At 39.8% G+C, this 21,234-nt stretch overlaps 1 long non-coding RNA gene across 1 annotated transcript in view; it reads right to left on the reverse strand.

Annotated features, from left to right (window-relative positions):
- Positions 1 to 13,212, reverse strand: part of LOC106729732 — a 38,511-nt gene extending 25,299 nt beyond the window's left edge. Inside the window, exon 1 of the long non-coding RNA XR_001366144.2 lies at positions 13,050 to 13,212. This is a non-coding gene — a long non-coding RNA (uncharacterized LOC106729732). The remainder of the gene's footprint in view (positions 1 to 13,049) is intronic.
- Positions 13,213 to 21,234: the final 8,022 nt, after the last annotated feature.

The following is a 21,234-nucleotide window of genomic DNA, read 5'->3' on the forward strand; positions in this document are numbered from 1 at the left end:
GTGAGACATTTGCTTTGCTTCCAGTAATTAGTACATGAAAGTTGCTTGAATTTTGAAACCTGGCATTTCCAGCAGAGCCCAGCCTCAGCAATTACCCTGAGGATGGTTAACAGTTCTGTAGAAAATGCATTTTGATTGTCATTCTCCCGGCATTTCAATTTATACTCCAAATTTAACTTACATCCTAAAAATATTGAGAAATCTCACAGCAAAATGCACATGTAATAGAAGAAAAGGACTATAACCAAGACTCAAATTTACATAGAAAGAGTTTTCATACAAAGTTGGCAGACGTACACAATCTTACTCCTTTGACCAATCATAAAATTTTGTGAATAGGCTGCCTGGAAAGATTGGAACATGTTAAATTTATTTGTTTCCCTCTGTACTCAGCAAGAGGCAGTAAATTTTACTGGGCATTTCTGTATTAGGTACCATGAGAGGCTTTATAAATACTGACATTTTAATCATCCCAAGAATTTTATTTTTCTCCTTTTACATGTAAGGAAACTATGTCTTTTAGTCACACCAAATAATTTACTTATGATAATACACATAATAAATGAGAGAACTGAGATTCTATCCCAAGTGCCCTCAGACCAGAAAATGCATGCTCCTTTCACTACCCTCGGTGATCCGAACAAAATACAGAGTTTGAGCACTGGTTGACAGAAGAATCAACTTTGTGCAGGCTAACTACTCCTAGGCTAATAAGAATTCTATTTCTCAGTTTTTATTCCTCATTAGCTGTGTATATGTTTACATATAAATGTGTGTATATATGTATTATATATTTATCTGAAATGCAGACTTTTTAAGTATCACAATCTGAAAGAAGAGATGTCGGGTGAAGCATTAATAAGATGCTTTTCTTTTTAAGGTCTGGTCCTTCCCTGGTTCTATTATGATGTCAATTTTCCTGTTTTCTGTAATTGATCCTGTCATATGTTGTCCTCAGTTTCTCCTTATTACATTGATGTATGTGACTTCAAATTCATTCTTTTGATCACCTTAGAGCCAATCTATTTTTGCACACTCAAATGCTCTGACTCACCCAGAAGCTACACATATTTTGTGAACCAAACTAAATGTGACTTTCTGGGAGCCGGGGCTGCAGGTGCTTCCAAGTGCTGCATGCCCAGGATTGCTAGGGACCACCAGTGGCAACTGCAAGGGATTCTTTGGAGAAATGTACATCAGTTTCCACGAGTGAAATAGGAGGTCAACAGCATCATTTGACTCCCTGGGATGGTGCTTAGTGACCACTGTTGGTGGCAACTTTACCAACTCTGAGTGAAGTGTAAGTTTTAGGACAAAGTTAGGGGTACTGTGTTTGGGGTCAGAGAATGTATGCAGAAGACTGGGGATCCCTTTCTCATGACTCATTTTTCTCTTTACAAATGAGGCATTCAGTTAAGGAAGAATGTACTGCAAACTCCTGATCAGAGAAGGACTTAAGAACAAACAGCCATCATCCTGGAGTCCCTCCAAAGGCAATAGTTTCTAAGGAACTAAAAGACTTTGTCAGTGAGGGGCTCCCTGTGGGGTGGACCCCAGTTTGGACTCAGTACACAGTGTTATAAATTTAATGGTATTTTAGCCATTGTTGTTTTCTTAATACATCACTTCAAAGAGAAAGGAAATTGATTAGATACACATGACTTCTTTTAATGTATGATTATAATTTAATCTAAGACCAAAGTTACACATTAGAGACTCAAAATAAACTATTGAATTCTGACACTAGTATTAGATTCTTCTCTCAACTTACTGTATTTACAAATAATCACTCATTTTCGGCATCTTGGAGGGCCTCAGCAGTGTTATAGTTATGAGCTCAGACATCCAGATTTCCAGACAAATTCTCTTTCCAAATTATGTTTAGCCTGAGGTCTGAGTCTGGGAAGTCTGGCTCCTTGTTCCCTTTTTAATTTGTTTTACATTTACTCTCTCCAAGGGTGTCTGGGTCCTTACGGGTTAGCACTAGCTAGTGGATAGTTTCTGCCCTGCCAGGTGTCCTAGAATTGGGTTACAGTGCCTCCTCACAGAAATTGCCTGATGTCAGCAGATCTTTAACAGCTCTGTTGACCAGTTTAATCTTAAAAGGTCTCAAGGAGTGTGAAGTTTTTAAAATATTGTTTCAAGTCAGTGTATAAACAAAATTCTAATAATTAGATTTCTTCTTATTTATTCCAAAGGTGACACATGAAACTCTCAATCACTAGCTACAGTGAACCCTAGGCTAGGTTCTGTCAGGTCTAAGAGAGTTACTTTGGTAATATGCTATTTATTCAGAAAGTGTCAGAGTAATTGAGAATAGAGTACAATAAGTATATGTTTAATATATAGTACTAACTGAATTAAGAGATATTCTGGACATAACTAATTTAATGAATTATTAAATTAAAAAACAAACTTTGCAATATAAGACTTTTCTTTGTTGCATATCTGAAAAAAGTCAGCTGCAAGACAACTGAGAGTCTTTTATAATTGTTTTAATGCAATTTTGTGGTAGCTATCCATTATTTTGTCTGTTCCGTAACTTTCCCACCCTTCCTCTCACAACAGCAACCTCAACTTTCTTTGGAGAAATATTTCTCCCCCATTCCATGTGATTGTGTTGGTGGCTCCAATGAGAATATTCCATCCTGCTGCCTATTGATGTGGCCATGTTACACAGTGCTGGCCAGAGTAACTGGCCTCCTGGTATATGTCCCTCTCCAAAACTCCTTTATGCTGGAAGAAATTTGGAGAGCCTTTCTGTCTTTTTCAGTGTGTAATTATGAACTCTCTACTCAGTCAGAGGTTCTTCCAAAAATGGTCATGCCAGCCATCACAAAGACAAAAGATTTTTACGGCACTGAAGGTTCAGATAAGTCCTAATGCTGGACACTGAAGCGGTCCACTGAAATGCTGGTATTTTTCCAATCTCATGGTTCTATTACTGTGACATAACTTTTCTGTCTTTTGCTTATATCCCATGTTGTCAGTTTTTGGTAACAAGTGTCCTCTATCAGTGAATCCAGAGTTTGACCCACAGTGGGCTCTGGACCAGCTGTACCAATCAAAGAGATCTGTTTCCAGTTGGCAGAACAGGGGAAAAAGTCTTGAAATTACTTAACTGAAACGTGTTTGCCACAAACTTTCTCTTCCCCTCCAGAAAGCAATGATACCTAAGAAATTCATAAATCTGTTGAAACTGGGTGAAAAACGAACCACAAAATTTATATCAGACTTTAGAAAGTTGATTAATTTCTTGAACTCACACATAACACAAAACAAATCAAATTCTCTGTACACCATTACCTGGTCATGTAACCCCTGACTTGCAATAACTCAGCCTTTGGACCATCCCATCTTATGCTTAGTCAATTCTTGATCCCTGGCACCAAAAGTCAAGGAGGCAGAGAGTAACAGTGAAAGTGAAAGTTCCCTCTTGGCTCAATTCTGGAGTCACTGTTGTGTCTGGGATGCTACAGATACTAGACTGGGGTCTGAAATCCTCACAGTAGCTCCAAAATATAACTGGTATAAAGCTGTGCCTTTTGTTCAGTCTCAGTTAAATACTGCATTCAGAGGAAGTACACGTCCAAATGTCCAAAATTAATGTAAAGTAACTTAATTCTTATGTGAGGCATAAAAGAGGGATTTCATGTCATGCTAGGCAGCAAAACTACATACATTTGTAACAGGGAAGAACAAATCTGACTCCATTGTTAGATCTGTTCCTTTAGCTCTAACCAGTGCTCTGTTTCCTGGACTTAGTCATGCTAGTTCTGCACAGCAAAGGAAACCACTGAAAAAATGAAAAGGCAACCTACTGAATGGGAGAAAATATTTGCAAATGATATGACTGATAAGGAATTGATATGCAATATATAGAAACAGCTCATATAACTCAACATCAAAAAAAAAAAAAAAAGAACAACCTGATTAAAAAATGAGCAGAACTGAATAAACATTCTTCCAAAGAGGAAATGCAGATGGCCAACAGGCACATGGAAAGATGCTCAACATCACTAATTACCAGGGAAATACAAATCAAAACCACAATGAGATATCACTTCACACCTGTCAGAATGGCTATTATCAAAAAGAACACAAATAGCAAATGTTGGCCAGAATATGAAGAAAAGGGAGCCCTCATACACTGTTGGTGGGAATGTATTGGTGCAGCCACTGGAGAAAACAGTATGGAGTTTTCTCAAAAAACTAAGAATAGAACTACATATGTCCCAGCAATTCCACTCCTGGGTATATATCCAAAAAAAAAAAAAAAAAAAAAACCAAAAACACAAATTCAAAAAGATACATGCACCCCAATGTTCATAGCAGCACTATTTGTAATTGCCAAGATATGGAAGCAACTTAAGTATCCATTAACAGATTAATAATAAAGAAGATATGGTGTATACACACACACACACACACACACACAGAGAGAGAGAGAGAGAGAGAGAGAGAGAGAAATACTACTCAGCCATAAAAAAGAATGAAATTTTGCCATTTGCAGCAACATAGATGACTTGGAGGGCATTATGCTAAGTGAAATAAATCAGACAGAGGAAGACAAATACTGTGTATTTTCACTTATATGTGAAATCTAAAAGATACAACAAATTAGGGAATACAACAAAAACCAGACTTGCAGATATAGAGAACAAACTAGTGGTTACCAGTGGGCAGAGAAGGGGAGGGCGACATAGGCATGGTGGAGTGGGAGATACAAACTACTGGGTGTAAGATAACCGACAGGGATGTACTGTAAAACACGGGCAACATTGCCAATATTCTGTGATAACTGTAAATGGAGCATAACTTTGAAAAATTATATAAACATTAAAATAAACTAAACATGTAAAATTGTTTTATATCCCATCTTCCTTAGAACTGACTTCCACACATAGTCCCTAGGTTCCTATCAATATATTTTTGCAAAAGCTTGCAATTATTTTCGTGTATAAACTATTTCCCTCTGGGTCAGATTCTGTACTTGACCTATGGAACATGCAGAGACCTGACCCTAGTCATAAGTCTGGTGGCAACAAGAGACGGTGGAGGTTAATCGTGAGTAAAATGAGCTCCCCTTGCAAAGCACCAGCCCCTGGTTAGATGTCTGCAAGGCTTTCAAACAAGGGAAGGCTTATTTTTTCAGACACAGATAGGCAATCAGCTCCTACTGACAAGGGAGATTCAGAGTGACTTGAGTCTAAGATTCTCAGCTTCATCTGAATCTTACTTGATGTGTACATTTCAAATTTCTGAGCCCTACTTCTTCCTAATTAAAGCCCTAACTTCCCTGTGAGAGACTGGGTGAGGCTTGAATTCAACATATACTGCAGTTCTGCAACCTACACACAATATCTTGAATTTAGCTTTTTGGAATAATGGTCCTGTGGTTACAAAAAAAAAAAATGAGACTCATTTTGGGTTGCTATGAGAGCTTCATGATTCTCTGACCATGACTTGAGCTGAAAATGTAAAGACTTGTGTTTATCATTTCCGTTCTATAAGCACTCCAATGCACTCATGAAAACCTATCCCATACCACAGTCTTTATGGGTATCCTTATTCCCACAACAGTCAAGTGCAATAGCTACTTGAGTCCCCAAGACCCTTCATTTAGTAAATACTTCATAGCAATCCATCACAAGGAGTAACTTGATTAATTGTAATGAGACTACATGCCATGGGTTATTAGAATCTCACTTCCCATTGGCAAGGAGCTCGAGAACATGACCAAACTAATTCCAAAATAACTTTGAGGATCTGTGTCCTAAGATAGCCCCTGGAACTAATAATTTCTGTGTAAGTGAGGGCTCATTTCTGAGACAGACACAACACTGCCTATTTGATCCAAGAAATTTTAATGTAAAGAATTATCAACTAGTTATCAAGTTCTTAAACAGATAAAGCCTAACAGCAGAATGCTAAGACACCTGAGACAGCAGCTGCAGACAGCAGCTACCGCCCTTGGGCCCAGGTCTCTGGAGAGGGGGCACCAGACAGTTCTTGCTGCTGTTTCTGGGTGGAAGAAAGGATGAAGCTGGTTCCACAAGTGTAAGAAAAACTACAAATTGGTTTCAGCTGCTGCTGTGGGGGAAAAAAACTGTCACTAGGGAGTGAAAAAACAATTCTGAAGTGATGTTCAGAGCTACTGCCTTGGGGAGAAATAGAGTGTGGCTGGTTCCTCCTGCAGCCTCGCAGTTGCCCTCCAGCGCCCCTCCTTGGCAGAGTTTAATAGGGAGCAGCTGGTCAAGTTCAGCCCTGGCATCAAGGGCAGAGTATACAAGGGGTGTCTGGAGCTGAGGACAATGACTTAACTGACATGGGCTGCTTCTAATTCTGCTCTTATGCCCATTGGCTTTCTAAATCCAAAGCAGGAATCTGTTTAGCAGGTAGCCAAAGGGAGAAAAACCAGCATCAGTCTGCTATTCTGTTTTCAGTTAGTCCAGTAACATCATGTTGTTCCCAATTCCAGAGGCATGTGGTACTACTGACCACTTGCCCCTCCTCTCCCGGCTTTCATGGTACTGCGGTCCCCTGGCTTTTCTACCGCTTCTCTGACTGTTCAGTAAGTCTCATTCACAGGCTTGGGGCTTCACCGTCTCTTCCCAAACCCGCCCTTCCTCCTGTATGTGGCTCGGTAAATGGCATTAACTTCTACATTGTCACCCAGGCTCAACATTGAAGAGGCACGTCCCCATCTTTTCCAGCTTGTGCATCCAGACAGATCAAAACCTGTGGATGCCCCTCGCTCCCTCATCATTCCCTCTCACACATCTCCCCTCCCTTCCTCTCATTTTGCCCCCTCATGTTACTGAGATGCTCATGGCTACTCATCAGCCCCCTTCTAACTGACTCCCCCACCTCTCTCTGGGCCCGTCCATTCCATCTACCACACTTCCCTGCTTAATCTCCCTCAACACTTCCCATACCTCAGCCCAGCGGTTTTCACCCAAAACTGTGCTAGACCCATCAGAGGAAGTTTTAAAAATATAGACGTCTGACCCCCACCTATAGGGCCTTTATTTTAGCTGGTCTGGACAGGTGTCCAGTCTTTCATATTTTTTAGACATTCCCCAGTTGACTCCAATGTTCAGCCAAGGTGAGGAGCTACTCCTCGAGCCTAAGTACCCAGTGCTTCCTATAAACTGTCTCCTTGCTATTTCCCTACTGGCAGGTCCAACACCTTTCTCCTAACACACCCTGTGCCCTAGTCTTAATAAACCACTTGCTTTCTTGCCCCAAATGTTCTCCCTACCACTTCTCTCCCTTACAAATCCCCAATCAATTTTTAAGACCCAACATAGGCACCAATTCAGGAAGTGACTATAGTTGACCCTTGAACAACGTGGGTCTGAACTGCACAGGTCCACTTACACAGGGATATTTTCCGATAGTAAACACTGCAGTACTACGTCATCCGCAGTTGGTTAGGTCCGTGGATGCAGATGAACCCCAGTTATGGAGGGCTGACTATAAATTTTATGTGAATTAATACCCGTATTGTTCAAGGGTCAACTGTACTGCCAACCCCTGAGGCTGTGTAATAAACAGCCAAGAGCACAGGTTTTGGAGTCTGAGCATTTTAATCTCAGCTCTGACACTCACAATAGCTGTGGCCTCGGGCAAGCTACTCAGCCTATCTAAGCTTTCAACCCTCATCTGTAAAGTGGAGACAGTATCCTCCCCAGAGGGTGGGCATACCAAACAAATAATGTATTTGCACTGCCTATCAGAGTGCCTGGCAGTGGATATTACCTAAAAATCAGCAGCAGCCTTGTATTATCTGTTTTTCTTCCCCATCAATTGTCAGCACAGCACTGGCTGGAGCCATTTCTTTCATTTTTGTACCACAGTACTTCACACAGCAGCTGACACATCACAGGAATCAAATAAAATACCCATTAAATGAATAAAGATATGGTTCCTGTTCTAGATGTCTCAGAGTCTACTAAGAGAGAATCAAAAAAACCTTTATTCTTTGAATTTTTGTTCATTCTTTTATCTCTCCTGCAGTTACACAATGTGTGGCTCATACAGATACTCATAAACTTTTTAAATTGACTTTCATGTGGTAAGTGATATAGTACAAAAGCTTTTCCGTAATCTTCAAATGAGAAGTGCTCACCTACCTAAGCTCCCATTTGTACACAATATATCCAGTTTTTTTCCCAGTAATATTTATTGAATATCGCATACATCAGGCATCACCCCTCCACCCCATATCAGGGCGAGATTTGTGAAGGCCTACTCTGGCCTATTCCCCATTCAGTGGTGTGTAGCTACTGGAAGGAAGGAGGGAAGGAAGGAAGGAAGAAAGGAAGGAAGGAAGGAAGGAAGGAAGGAAGGAAGGAAGGAAGGAAGGAAGGAAAAAGTGAGGAATGCCTCTGAGCTGGCTGCTTTCTCCCCACGTCCTCCTCTGCTATCTCCACCTTAACAAATTTCTTCATTACTCTTCATGGTGTTTTTAAAGAAAGTCTACAATCCCTCAAGACCTATTTCAAATGCCACCCTTCCACAAGGCTCTAAGGGTCCTCCAGCTGGAATTAATCATATGCCAGTGAACGTGTGATCCTATTTCACACACTTACTGCCTTCATCCCCTGCTGGAGACACTCGGGCTACCTCCGACTCTTCCAACAGACAGGTTTCTTTGAGGAGAGATGATGCCATGTATCACCACACCCCTCACGATTTGCCCCTTAGCTCCATACACAGAACGCTTATCCAACTACTGTTTTTTGACTGCAATTTTATCTATTATTCAGGGTTTCTTTTTTTTCCCCCACTCTCTTCATACCCTCACTTACTTGAATATTTGTACCCTGGTCAACAGGATTATCGTTAATATCACCATTATTGTCGCATAAGCATAAACACTATTATGACTGGAAAAGCTGTAGAAAATAATTGAAACATGAGTTTCTTTCTTTAAACTTAAGGGGTAAAAACACCACCACAAAATCACTTATCTTTAAAACTTCTGCAGTGAAGGTAGAGAAATGCCATAAAAAACACAACATATTTCTGAAACCTCAATTTCCTGTGAGTCATCCTTAGGGAAATACAATATGAAAAGAATCAGCGCAGACTCCAGATGGGAAGGTTCCTTGAAATACCCTCAGAGTTGCATGAGGATGTCCTCTGAATCGTTTGTGATTTACTATTCTGTACTGGGTCTCAACAAGAAATGTGTGATTCAGCCTGGTCCTTCTCTCTTCAAGTCCTCTTATCTCAAGGGTTCACTGTAAATTTGCTTAAATAAGAAGGATTTTTTGAGTTTACAGAATTTAATAACAATTACTAACAATCTTCTTAGAGTTGCTTCAAGTCACCTGCTTTAAGAGCAATAAATGTTCAGCCTTATTTTTTCAGTCCATGAATTAATTCTACACTCAGTGCATCACGGAGATTAAGCGAACAGAATCTGGAGTTAAATTTCCTGGATTTGAATCCTAACTCCACCATTAGGAGCTCTGCGGCCATATTTAACCTCTTTGTGTCCCAGTTTCCCAGTCTTACCTATCTCTTAATCTGTATTTGCACCATTAGATTAGTTAACACATACTGATTTCTTAGAATAGGACATAGAGTAAGCACTCAGTAAGTCTTTGAGATCATTAACATCAAAATTATTAAAATTTGTATCCTTTCAATCTTACCCCAAGTTTGCTCCTCCCTCCTTCCCTCCCTCCCTCCCTTTCTTCCTTATTAACAAATCTTATTGAGGAACCATCATGTGCCAAGCACTCCTCTATGTGCTAGAAAGACGTGAACACCACAGACAACCTTCCTTGCATGAAGAGGAGGCTTTGTTCATGAGGAGGAGCCTGACAGTAAGCCAAGAGAGCTACAACAAAATGCCACACAGCAATGACGGATTAGTACTAAGAAGGAAAACGAGGCAAGGTAAAGTGAATCTGTGACCGTCCCAGGTACAAAGGAAGACAATGATACAAGGACATCTGAACTGAACTTCAGTGGATAATTGTTTCAGATCTTACAGTACATGACATGCAGTCGCTGTCTTAAACTTATGACAAAGAGTGTTTATCTAAACTTTTATACTTTGCTTTGTCAATCTGCATTTGTTCCTGGGGTATTTGGAAGCCCACATTGTCATAAAATAGAGCTGACCAGAAAAAAGGGGGGGGGGGTACCTGGAGCCTCAACAAATGCCCCAGGGCCTGCAGGGAATCCACAAAGCCAGAAAAGCCTGGAAGGAGAGCAGTCCAATTTCTGGTCAACACTGGAGAGGCCCTGGTCAAGCAATAATAGTAGTGGTAGCATTTTAAGAATTTTGAAACTGAGACCTCAGGAGGTTAAGTAACTTGCCTTGGTTTTAGTTTGTAAAATATGAATTGAAAAATGACCTCATGGAGTTGTTGTAGAGATAAAAATGAATGGCTAAAAGTGAAGAGTGAGATTCAAACCCATCATGGTCAGACTCCAAAGTCCATGGTGTCGCCACCAGGACCCTCCTGACCCCGGAGAGCAGACTAAGGTCAGCGTCGAGGAAGTGTTGCTCCAGGAGGGAAAGTGCCTAGGCATGGGGTGACGGGTGCTGTGGGAAGCAGTAGGGCAAAAAAATCCTTCAGACTGAAGGAACCAAAGTGCCCGGCATTGAATTAAGACAGAAACTGGGGCAAGAGGGAAGAGATTTGGAACATGGGTTAGGAAAGCAGTTTATTAAAAAGCCCAGTTATCAGAAGTGAGTCCCAAGTTGATATGAGATTACTACAGCAAATTCTGCCTCCTGATTCACCAGAAAAGTCTCTAGGCCTTTATATTTCCCATATGGGGATGGATACAGGCTTCATGCTTAAAGTATACTGAGACGTGTAGAGGTCAAAAAACAGTTATGATGATATTGAAAAAATACGTATGTCACAGATGCATTGTTATTTTTGATTATGAGTTAATATGCATAATTCTTAATGAGTATGCCTGATCCTTATTCTTTAAATAGCAATAGACACCCTGTGTTAATCTACCCAAGGGTTTTTATTAGATGTTTACTATTACTCAAAGGTAGACACCATATAGTAGAAAGCATGTGAAGCTTGAAATTGAAACCTGAGTTTTTGTTTTAATCTCTAAGATTCTACAGCTACAAAATTGACACCATTCTTGGTCTGTACTGTTTATAAAACTGTCACCAAGATAATATGAATCAATACACTTGGCGTGTATGAAATTTCGACATAAAAGGAGCTATTCCTATGTCCCTGTACAGAGCAGGTAAAACAAGTTCAACACTGGACACTGTCATCATTTAGGGTAACTGCAATCATCCTTTGGGCAAATTTTCAACCCTTATGAAAAAACAAATCATTTCTCAAGTGCATCTATTTATAATTTTGAACTTTGTGTGTTGGCTTTTCTCAAATTTAAAAAGCCCAGGTTATTAAAATATTTTAGCCTAGTCCCATGCAAGTGGAAAGCCACTTCTGTCAGAATAGTGATGAAAGCTGCTAAGATAGGTGTTCAAGGGTGGCACCTAATAGTTGAGTGCCGAATGCTCCTCAGACTCTTCCTCTCCTGGTAATCTGAACTGCACAGACTTCAGACACTGTCCTGAGTGCACATGGACACGAACAAGAGTCCGCTGCAACAACAGAAAATAAGGTGGCTGTATCATGCAGCTGACCATGTCCTACTCAGGGGAGAAGTAGAAAAGATTGAGATCGTGGTAAAGAGAATCTGACTTTTGTATGGGTTCCCTTATGCAACATCATGAAAGTTATTCACTTTCTTCTTTATCCATGCTTACAAAGATTCTCCAGTGAGCCCTGTCATTACAAATATGCTTATTTTTTTTTTAAAAAATTGGGATGGAAAGAGCCATTTGGTTCTCTGATATTACTGCCTGGAGACGCTGGATTCATAGGGACCTCCATAACATCAGAAATAAGAGGACTATTCAGTAGACAGCTCCAAGCGCTCTGAGTAAGTAAAGGCATAAGAGGACATAACTACTTTGATGATGGTGTTCTTTTCTAAGAGTGAGAAACTCACTATAGTCCCATAAGGAAGAAGAAACTGTTCAGTGGTTTTCACTCTTCACTATTTCATGCTATGTTCTTTTTCTTTATAAAAATCTTCTAGGTTTGGCAGCTCATAGCATTGCTGCACATGTCCATGGAAACATCAGAAATGCCCACGGTAGGATTCTTTCTCTGATCAAAATTCCATCCAAATTAAAACCAGGGGCACAGTTTTCTTCCGACCAAAATTAACTTTGCAACTGTGCTGTCCAGATGCACAATGTCCTTGACAGTTTGTTTATGGATTGTACACATGTATTGCTTTGGAAAACAGAGAAGCTGTTGTTTTGACAGTTGACTCTCAATGCACTTGGGGTAGTTGTTTGTCGGACCTTTACTGGAAATCTGAACATCTGACTGACTCAGAGGATGGCTTTACTTGGCATTCTGCCAATCAGTATCCTCCTCAGCTCTCAGAATCTTTTGCACAACTTAGCCTGCTATCATGTTCTATTAAGATACAGATGTAGTTCAAGGGGTTGCATGTGGCATTTCAAACTATATACCCCAAGAAAGGCATGTCCAAGTTAATTAGTTATGATTCTGAGCATTGTTCTAAATGTCAATGATTTTCTTGCAAAAGAAAGGAGAAAGGATGCATATTTTTCCACTGTGTTTTTCATAGCTGGTGAGTTTGTACACTGCATCAAAAGTCACTTAAGAGTCATCTTGTTATTTTCTAAACAGGTTATATCTGCAGTGAAACGCTATAAAAATTACCAGCCAGGTAATGTCTTCATAATGTTCAAAGTTCCAGTACAATTAATCTTTAAAAGGCAAACTGAGTCTGTTTCATTTGCAGCAAAATCTGAGTGTTATTAGCGGAGATGGCTTAATTCATGTAAAAGTTTCATTTAAACACTGTGCATCTTAGCTTGGGCTGCCATAACAAAATATCAGACTGGACGGCTTAAACCACAGAAATCTGAATTCTCACAGTTCTAGGGGATAGAAGCACAAGATCCAGCATGGCCAGGCTTGGTGAGAGCTCCCTACCTGGCTTGGAGACAGCGGTCTTCTTGCTGTGTCCTCACTTGGAAGGGGGAGGCAAAGAACAAACTCTTCGGTGTCTCCACCTGTAAAAGGACTAATCTCATCACGAGAGTCACCTGTTACTGCCCCAGGAACTTCTCTAAACCTAACTATCTCCCAAAGATCCCATCTCCAAAAACCACCACACTGGAGATAGAACTTCAGCATATGGATTTAGAAGGACTATAATTCAGGCCAGAGTAGCCTGCTTTGTCACTGTACCTGTAAACCATTATTTCCCCTCTGAATGCATAGAACGACCCAGACACTTTAAATGGTCTCCATTACTGGCATAAGATTCTCAACATAAAATCAATTTCATTTCACTTTAATTTAAACAATATAATATATGTAGCCTCCATCCTTGTGGAACTTAGTGACTAACAAGGTAGGTAAATACCTATAATAATAATAAAATAACAGAGTACGAGTGATTAGTAGACTCAAAATAGGTGAGGTCTAAAACAAACAAAGATGAGATTTCTACATCAAAAAGTGTGGAGTCATTGACATAATGAGAGAGAAACCACTTGGGTGTTTGAGAGCTGAATTATTCATCTAGTGAGCTAATAAATGCTAGAAGTTTTGACAGTGTGTAGGCAAGTTTTAGTTCAGCAGTGAGCATGATTTACACATTATGAGGTTTATTCCCAGAACAGCACAAGGGATGGCTCAAACCAACCACTGTAGTAGGTCTATGGTATGGTTATCACTTTGGAAGCAGGGCACCTGAATACAAGGGATAGGAAGGGCTCTGTGCTGTAGGTAACCTTTAAAAACCACCACTCATCTCTCCAGTGCCCTGTTCCAGCTGGGCAAGCGGCACACATTTCAATTGGGCCAAAAAGGTCCTATCTGGGTGGGCCAGCCCTTGAATTTTCCTTAAAGCCAGTCTGCCAGATCACAGCTGTTAACAGTACAGTGTGTACAATTCTTTGGCTTTCCTCCAAGAAATAGTTAAGAATCTGAGATTAGGGGAAATTCTCAAGGGAGTCTGACAGATCGTTGTCCATGTCCCACAAGATGCCCAAGCCTAAATGCACTTTTGAAAATAAATGCTCAAACTTTAGGCAACTTGTACGTTTATCTGGGAGACTGACATTGACTTAGAAACAAGCTTTCACTGCTCTAAATGTACTGTTGACTCTGTTCCCCTTTGGAGATCTGAATTCAAGTCCAGACTCTGTCACTTATTTCTTACTTAACATTCTGATCCTTATTCATTTGTTCATTCATAGTTATATTAATAAAATGTTAGAGATTTACTACTTTCTACACAAATTACTTGGGAAATTATTATTTAATATAATGTAATAGTCACTATTTTTTTTTTTAAAAAAAAGGACTTTAGCTGTTTAAGGATGATATTAAATATTTTATTTCAATTGAACTAACTGATTAATTTATAACAGAGCAGTTTGGTTTTCTATTAGTATGCTCTTTATTCTTCCCCAGTATACTGGATAATCTTTTTTGCCGTAATTAATTGTCAACCTATTGTTTTTGTTATAGTTACAAGCACCATACAGAATAAAATTAACTTCAGTCTATTCTATTCTGTTCTCAGTCCTGTAAACTCATATTTGATTATAATTAAGTCCTTAGTACTTAAATGTCTATCTCTCCTTAGAACAGTGGTCCTCAAAGTGTGGGTCCTGGACCAGCAGCATCAGCATCACCTAGGAACTTGTCAGACATGCAAAATCTCACCCTCTCCCACACACACACCCACACCAGACCTATTAAGTCAGAAACTTTGGGGGTGGAGACCATTATAATAATCTGTATTTCAATATGCTTTTTAAGTCGTGCTAAAGTTGGAAAATCACTACCCTAGAATATAAGCTTCTAAGGGCTGAGATCATGTCTCTTTTGCTCACCACTGAATCTCCAGTACCTAGAATAAGTGCTTGCATTTATTAGATGCTCAATGAATAGCCACTAAATAAATGAATGAAAAAATTGATACTTTTATCAATACATTGAAGAAAGGATTATGAAGGCATGCTCATAATTAGCAAAGAAAAAACTAGGAGAGATAGCAAATATACGGATGACAGTATCAGAATCCTAGATGATCTCAAAGTATAGTCTGATAGATTCAGTAAGAATAAATTTAACATGTATAGACATTATTCTTATATTTAAAAAAGAAAAAGAAATGCACCTGCACCAATACATGCTAGGAAGATATGGTTTGGATGTAATATGTAAAAAAAAAGAATTTGATTTTAATTTAAAATGCATTTGATACGAGTCAACAGTGTCTATGGTTGAGGGAAAAAAAGATGCTAAGGATCTCAGGCTCCATCATAGGAAGTATGATGTTCCATCTTGAACAAGTACAGTTTCAATCCTCTTTATACTAATCAGACCTCATTGGAACTATCGAGTTCATTTCTGAGAGGGGGCGAGCCACACATGAAGCATTAAAGGGGAGTAACTGAATCCATCTGTTTATCTGTTTAAAAACAAATAAAAGTACTAATAACTGAGCAAGGCTGTGGGAATACAGGATGAAAATGACACAGCCACTGATTCTAAAGAGCTCACATTGAGAGAAGAGCCAGGCATCTAAGAAGTCGCACAGGCACCTGCCAAAGAAGAGTCCTTGTAAGGAAGTGAGTGCTATGAGAAGCCTTAGTCAACAGGCTCTGCAGATTTTTGAAACAAGTTCTTTCACTCAGTTTTTAAAGTTGGAAATTTCCAGCTTGGAGAAGTGCAAAGTGATGGCTATCATAAAAGAGCTGAAGTGCTATCATAAGGAGCGAAACTCTATCTTTAAAGGTCCAGAGTCGTAGACACAGTCAATGGATGTAGCTCTGAGGAGACAGAAAGTCTGATATAAGAAAGAACTTTCCGAAAATGAAAGCTTACAAAGTCTGGAAGAAATTTCCTGGAAAAGAGGGAACATAAGCTAGGGACTATTCCATAGAAAACTTTGGCTTTGGAAGCCATTAGAGTAAATAAATTGTATGATCTCTTTTTAATCTGAGATTCTATATAATTTACTATGATTCTTATTAGGATAGAGAGAAAACAGTTTTGTTTGGGATTTTTTCCCTCACTTCATCTTAAAGAAAAATTTCTTTTAAACTCTTGCAGGTTTTATTTAATCCATAAATCCCCTGATAGTGCTCCCTACTGACCAAACCTTACAGTTAGAGGACAAGTGATTATGTAAGGCAGACTTTGAGAACAGAGTGGAGACAGTTGAAAAATGGAGCTGGAGTATAGGGCAAAGCTTTGTGGGGTGGAGAAGGAAGAAGTAGCTATAGGTAATGCGGGGACAAAGTTAGGAGAACATGGACTGTTAGGCAAAGAAATAAAGGTAGACATCAAACAATAGGAGACTATGGCAGGTTCTCTGGTACAGGATGAAGTGATGAAATTAGCATTTTAGGAAGGAGTATGTCAGTAGTATGAGAATTCAGCTACTTAAGTAGGACTCAGATATGAGGTTTGGAAATTAAAGTTGGGAGAGGGCAATACATGACACATTGACAAACAAGATTCATCAAGACGTCAGTTGATTGCGACTGCAATGAAAGAAAGAAATAATTCAAAATTATGGCACAATTTCAAGTCTGTGGGACTAAGAGAATTATGATCTAATGGAGAGATTAGGGACCTTAGAAAGGAACTTTAAGGAATAATGATTCTGACTCCAAATCTGATGTGGGGTGAAGGGTGGTTCCCCACACCACTAAGAATTCTCTGACACCGGGTGAGAGTCCTACAATTCAATTCAATTGTGATAGTATCCACCTCGAGGTTCTACTAGGTAAAGAGCTCAGTTCCACAAGACTGCCCCCCATGTCAGAGGACAACTGCAAACCCAGGTTATCACCCATGCTTCTGACCCACCAGCTCTAAACCAAAGGTTCCCACAGCCTCCTGCTTGGGTTCAATAAATGTGCTAAAGTTATTCACAGGACTCGAGAAACCAGTTTATTTCCTGGATTACTAGTTTATTATAAAGGATATAACTCAGGAACAGCCAGATGGACATGTTGCATAGAGAAAAGTATGAAGAAAGGACACAGACCTTCCGTGCCTTCTCAGTGCACCATTCTTCCCAAATCCCCACATGTTCACCAACCCAGAAGCTCTCTGAACCCCTCCCTTTTGTATATATATGGAGGCTTCATTAGATAAGCAAAACTGATTGAATTTGCTTCTAGTGAAAATGGATGTTAGTGGCACATGAGTGTTAGAAGCCACAGGATGCTGAGGAATAGTAACATTGTTTATTGCTTAAAGGTCTTGGACAAACCTACACCCCTAAGCCTTGAAGTTTTTCTCACCAGCAAAGCAGTATTACAGGGACTAGTACAAGTGATAATGAAGCCTGGGGCTTTGTAATCTTCTGTTACGGGCTCTATACCTTAAAAAGCTACATTACTTCCAGGTCATTGATTAATTCTGGGAAGAGGCTTTGAGGGGTCTGTTTAAATCTCCATGGGAGGTATGCTGTAATGAATTTCGCTAATAGCAATTGGAGATTTTACCCATAGGGAGTGTTCAATAGGGACAAATGATCACTGTTTCCAGAATCAGCTCTAGTATCATCAGAGATACAGCAAATAAAAGATGTCATTTAATTCACCTGGTTGGCTGCTTTGATGTTGATCGTCAAATTCTGGAATTATTTCCTCCTTTGTGGGGAAAGAATTTCTGGCACGCTACTTTTCCAAGTCTCAGTCCAATAAATGGATAGGGAAGAGGAACTAAGGACAAAAGTGTGTGTATCTCACAAAGGGCCTAAACCAAAGGAAGTAGGTTCAGAGACAGGAACGTTTTGAGGTTCAGTGGAGTTCCCCACTATTTGAACTGTTTTAGTACTCCAAGCCAGGGGCTGCTTTATGGCGGTGGGGCTGAGCATTGAGAGTGTGGCTCCAGTGTCAGTTAGGGCTGGAAGAGATTCATCCTCAATGTGGAGAGATGTTTCTCCAGCTGATTCAGATGGAAGACTAGGAAGAGCCTCTGTCGCTGAGAGCTGGGAGGATGTTGGAAAAGCTGGTCAGAGGGCTGGAGGCACCTGAAGCACTGAAATTTGGAACAATTTCTTTTCCAATATCCTGGCTCTTTGCAATAATAGCAGAAACTAGGAGGGTTTTGGTTTCTTTTAGGGGCCTTCATTTGCTAAATTTGAAGATTAAGACTTCTAGGAGTCCTCCTTTTAGGGGCCTGAGCTAGAGTATGAGCGAGCTGGCTTGCCTGATTAACTGAGTCTAGAGCAGGCATAGTTTCCCATTCCACCCTGGTCCCTTTTACTAGAAGGGAAAGGCCCCAGTTCAGCCCATTAATAAACAGAGTTAACAGCTATCTGGGTGAAATTACCATCTGAAGGAAAACCAGAATTTTCTTTTAAAATAATCTGAAGTTGGTTTTAATAGTCATGAACATGTTCATCAGATTTTTGTGTAGAAGCCTGAATTTTGCTCCAATCAATAGGCTTTAGAAAAGTCCTAGGAATTGTCTGATTAAGTCACCTCGTGATTCCCCAAGCCTGATCATATAACAGGGTAGCAGGCTGGTCTCCCAGCTGTAATCCTAGAAAACCTGTCAGGATTTTCCCGATGAGTGGTCTTCATCCAGTGTTGGGCCTGGCCTTTACCAACAAGCATATGAACTAGCTGATGTAAGTCAGAGTAACCTGGTTGATAAATCTGAATAACTACTTTAAATTCCTCAGAAAATCTCTGAAGATCTTCAGTTAGTTTGGGAAAATCTTTGACTATGGGAATGTAAGAAATGAAGAGTTTAGCCTCTGGATCCCCAGAAGGCTTAATTTTTAAAGGGTCAGGTTCTGACAGAGGGAAAGGAGGTGTGGAGAGTTTCAGGCAAAAAAGTGAAGTTTGGTGAGAGAACTGGTACGGGGAAACTGAGGGTGTAGGGAAAGTGTAGGCAGCTTCTAAAGGAATGAGGAAGATGGAGCTGGAAACAGAGCCTAAGACAAAGAAAGTGGGGGAGAGGAGCATGAGGCTTCAGAAGCCATTTTCTCTTTCTTTAATCACTTGTTTGCCTTGTTTGCAGAGAGGTAGTTTTAAGCTCCTGAAAATATTTGGAAACCTGAAAATACCAGTTGAAATAAGTGCTCCATTCAGTTTGGAAACTTTTAGAGCTACGATTTATAGCCAATTCAGATTTTAAAAAAGTAAAAGTTTGGGTATTTCAAAAGTTCTCCATAATGGCCATTGATGTTCTAAATCGCCTTTGGTCAGGTTGGTGCATTTAGTGAGAAATGCATGTGAGGAAGAATTGTGGCTCTTCAGCATAAAGTCTCCCCTGTGGGGTCCCTGTGGGAAGGGGGATTAGGAAGGGAGTCACTCTTAAAATATTTAGATAACTAGGATCCCATTTCTCAGAGATTTTTCTCTAGAGTGAAAGGATACTTTTTAAACAGCTTAAATAGACCAGTTTAAATGGCTCAAACAGCTTAAACAGCCTACAGCTCTAATACCAGATAGTCCAAGAAACAGTTTGGTTTCGAAGGATCCAAGCTGAAGACTGCTCAGCACAGCTCTAACGGAACAGCCTGGTCCAAAGGAGTCAGGTCTAAGGCTTCTGATAGAACAGCACCTTCTCCCAAAGGAATTGGACTGAAGGCAAGCACAATTTCAGTTAGAATAGCCTGACTTGAAAGAGTCAGGCTGAAGTGCTGAATGAGTACCCTCATATAGAACAAAGCCTTGACCAGAAAGGAAAAAGCCTTAAGATCGATCCCGAATAAACCCTGAAGAGCTTCAAAATGCAAAGAGGGCAAAAGCTCCAATCCAGGAGGAAGACTTTCCCTCAAACCCCAGGGTTGGTGACAACAGCAGTGAGCAACCATGGGCTCTATGTGGGTACTGCACCTGTTCACTCATCCTGAGTCATCAGGGGTCGTCTCTGGATCCCTGTATGAAGCACCCAAATGTTGACCTAAAACAAATAGACTGCCAATTATTTCTCCAGTAAAAATGGGTTTATTTGGGATCGGCAAAGAATTGCAATTTGGGGTCTGCAACTATAGTGAGCCACATGCAAGTCATCCCCCTACAAAGAGAGAAGAACTCTTAAAGAGAGGAAGAGGAAGTTGCAAGGGCTACAGTAAATAGAGTGTCCACTGGAGGAATTGAGAGTTCAAGTGTAGTGGCTTTTCATCGGCTGAGCTGTGACTGTCTCTCACTGAGCTCTTGCCAGGCAAGAAGGGAAGTCTTTCTTCTTCCTGCTGGGCTCCGCTATCATCATAGGACCTAAGAGCGCCCCTTTTGGCCTCCTGACTCTATTTTAATTGAGGTTTCTGCTTATTAACTTTTATAGTTTCTAAATCCAAATAAGGTTCATACATTGTAATTGAGATATTTCCTAAGTTTCTTTTAATCTATAGGGACCTCTTCAATCTAATTCTTTTTCTTTCAACTTTTTGTTGAAGCAATTGTATATTGTCTTACAGAGTTTCCCACAGTTTAGATTTTGCTGATTTCATCCTCATAGGGTCACTTTACATGTGTGTCTTTCTAATCTGTACTTCCTGTAAACTGTCAGAGAGACAGAGCAGTGTCAGGGGTAATTTTCTTTTAGGTGACACTACTTCATAGGTGGTGTTGTGCTCCAATAGGAAGTAAATAACATCTAGTTATCTCTCTTCTTCTGATGTTAGCAGCCACTGATGATCACTGTTATAAACGTAAATTCTTAATGCAGTATGTTATTCACAAGAAAGTGCTAGAATATCCTGGCATCTAAATTACTCTCAGAAAGAGCTACGCGTAAGTTCAACATTCTTCTATTTATCTTTAAAGGCATATCTTCCCTCCTAAAATATTTATTTAATAAGTAATTTAGGAATAAATAATTCTAAATAAGCTAGGGGTAACAAAAAAAGCACTTAGTTATTTGAATGAATATACAATAAGTGCAAAGTTATTCTGTGTCTTCTATTTCTATCATGTCATCAATTTTTAAAAAATTGAACCTTTTAAATAAGATTTGCCATTTCTTTTCTAACTGAAAACCTACCTTTTTCACTGACGTTATAGAATGAAATTTGCATTTTTTTACAATGATCATGCTATTCTGGTGGGTTTCTTAGGTCACTGATGATAGAGTCAGTCCTTACATTCAAAATTACAAGTTCTTATTCTATATTCAGTATTTTGCT

The sequence above is a fragment of the Camelus ferus genome, chromosome 23, assembly GCF_009834535.1.
Source record: "Camelus ferus isolate YT-003-E chromosome 23, BCGSAC_Cfer_1.0, whole genome shotgun sequence".
NCBI lineage: Eukaryota > Metazoa > Chordata > Mammalia > Artiodactyla > Camelidae > Camelus > Camelus ferus.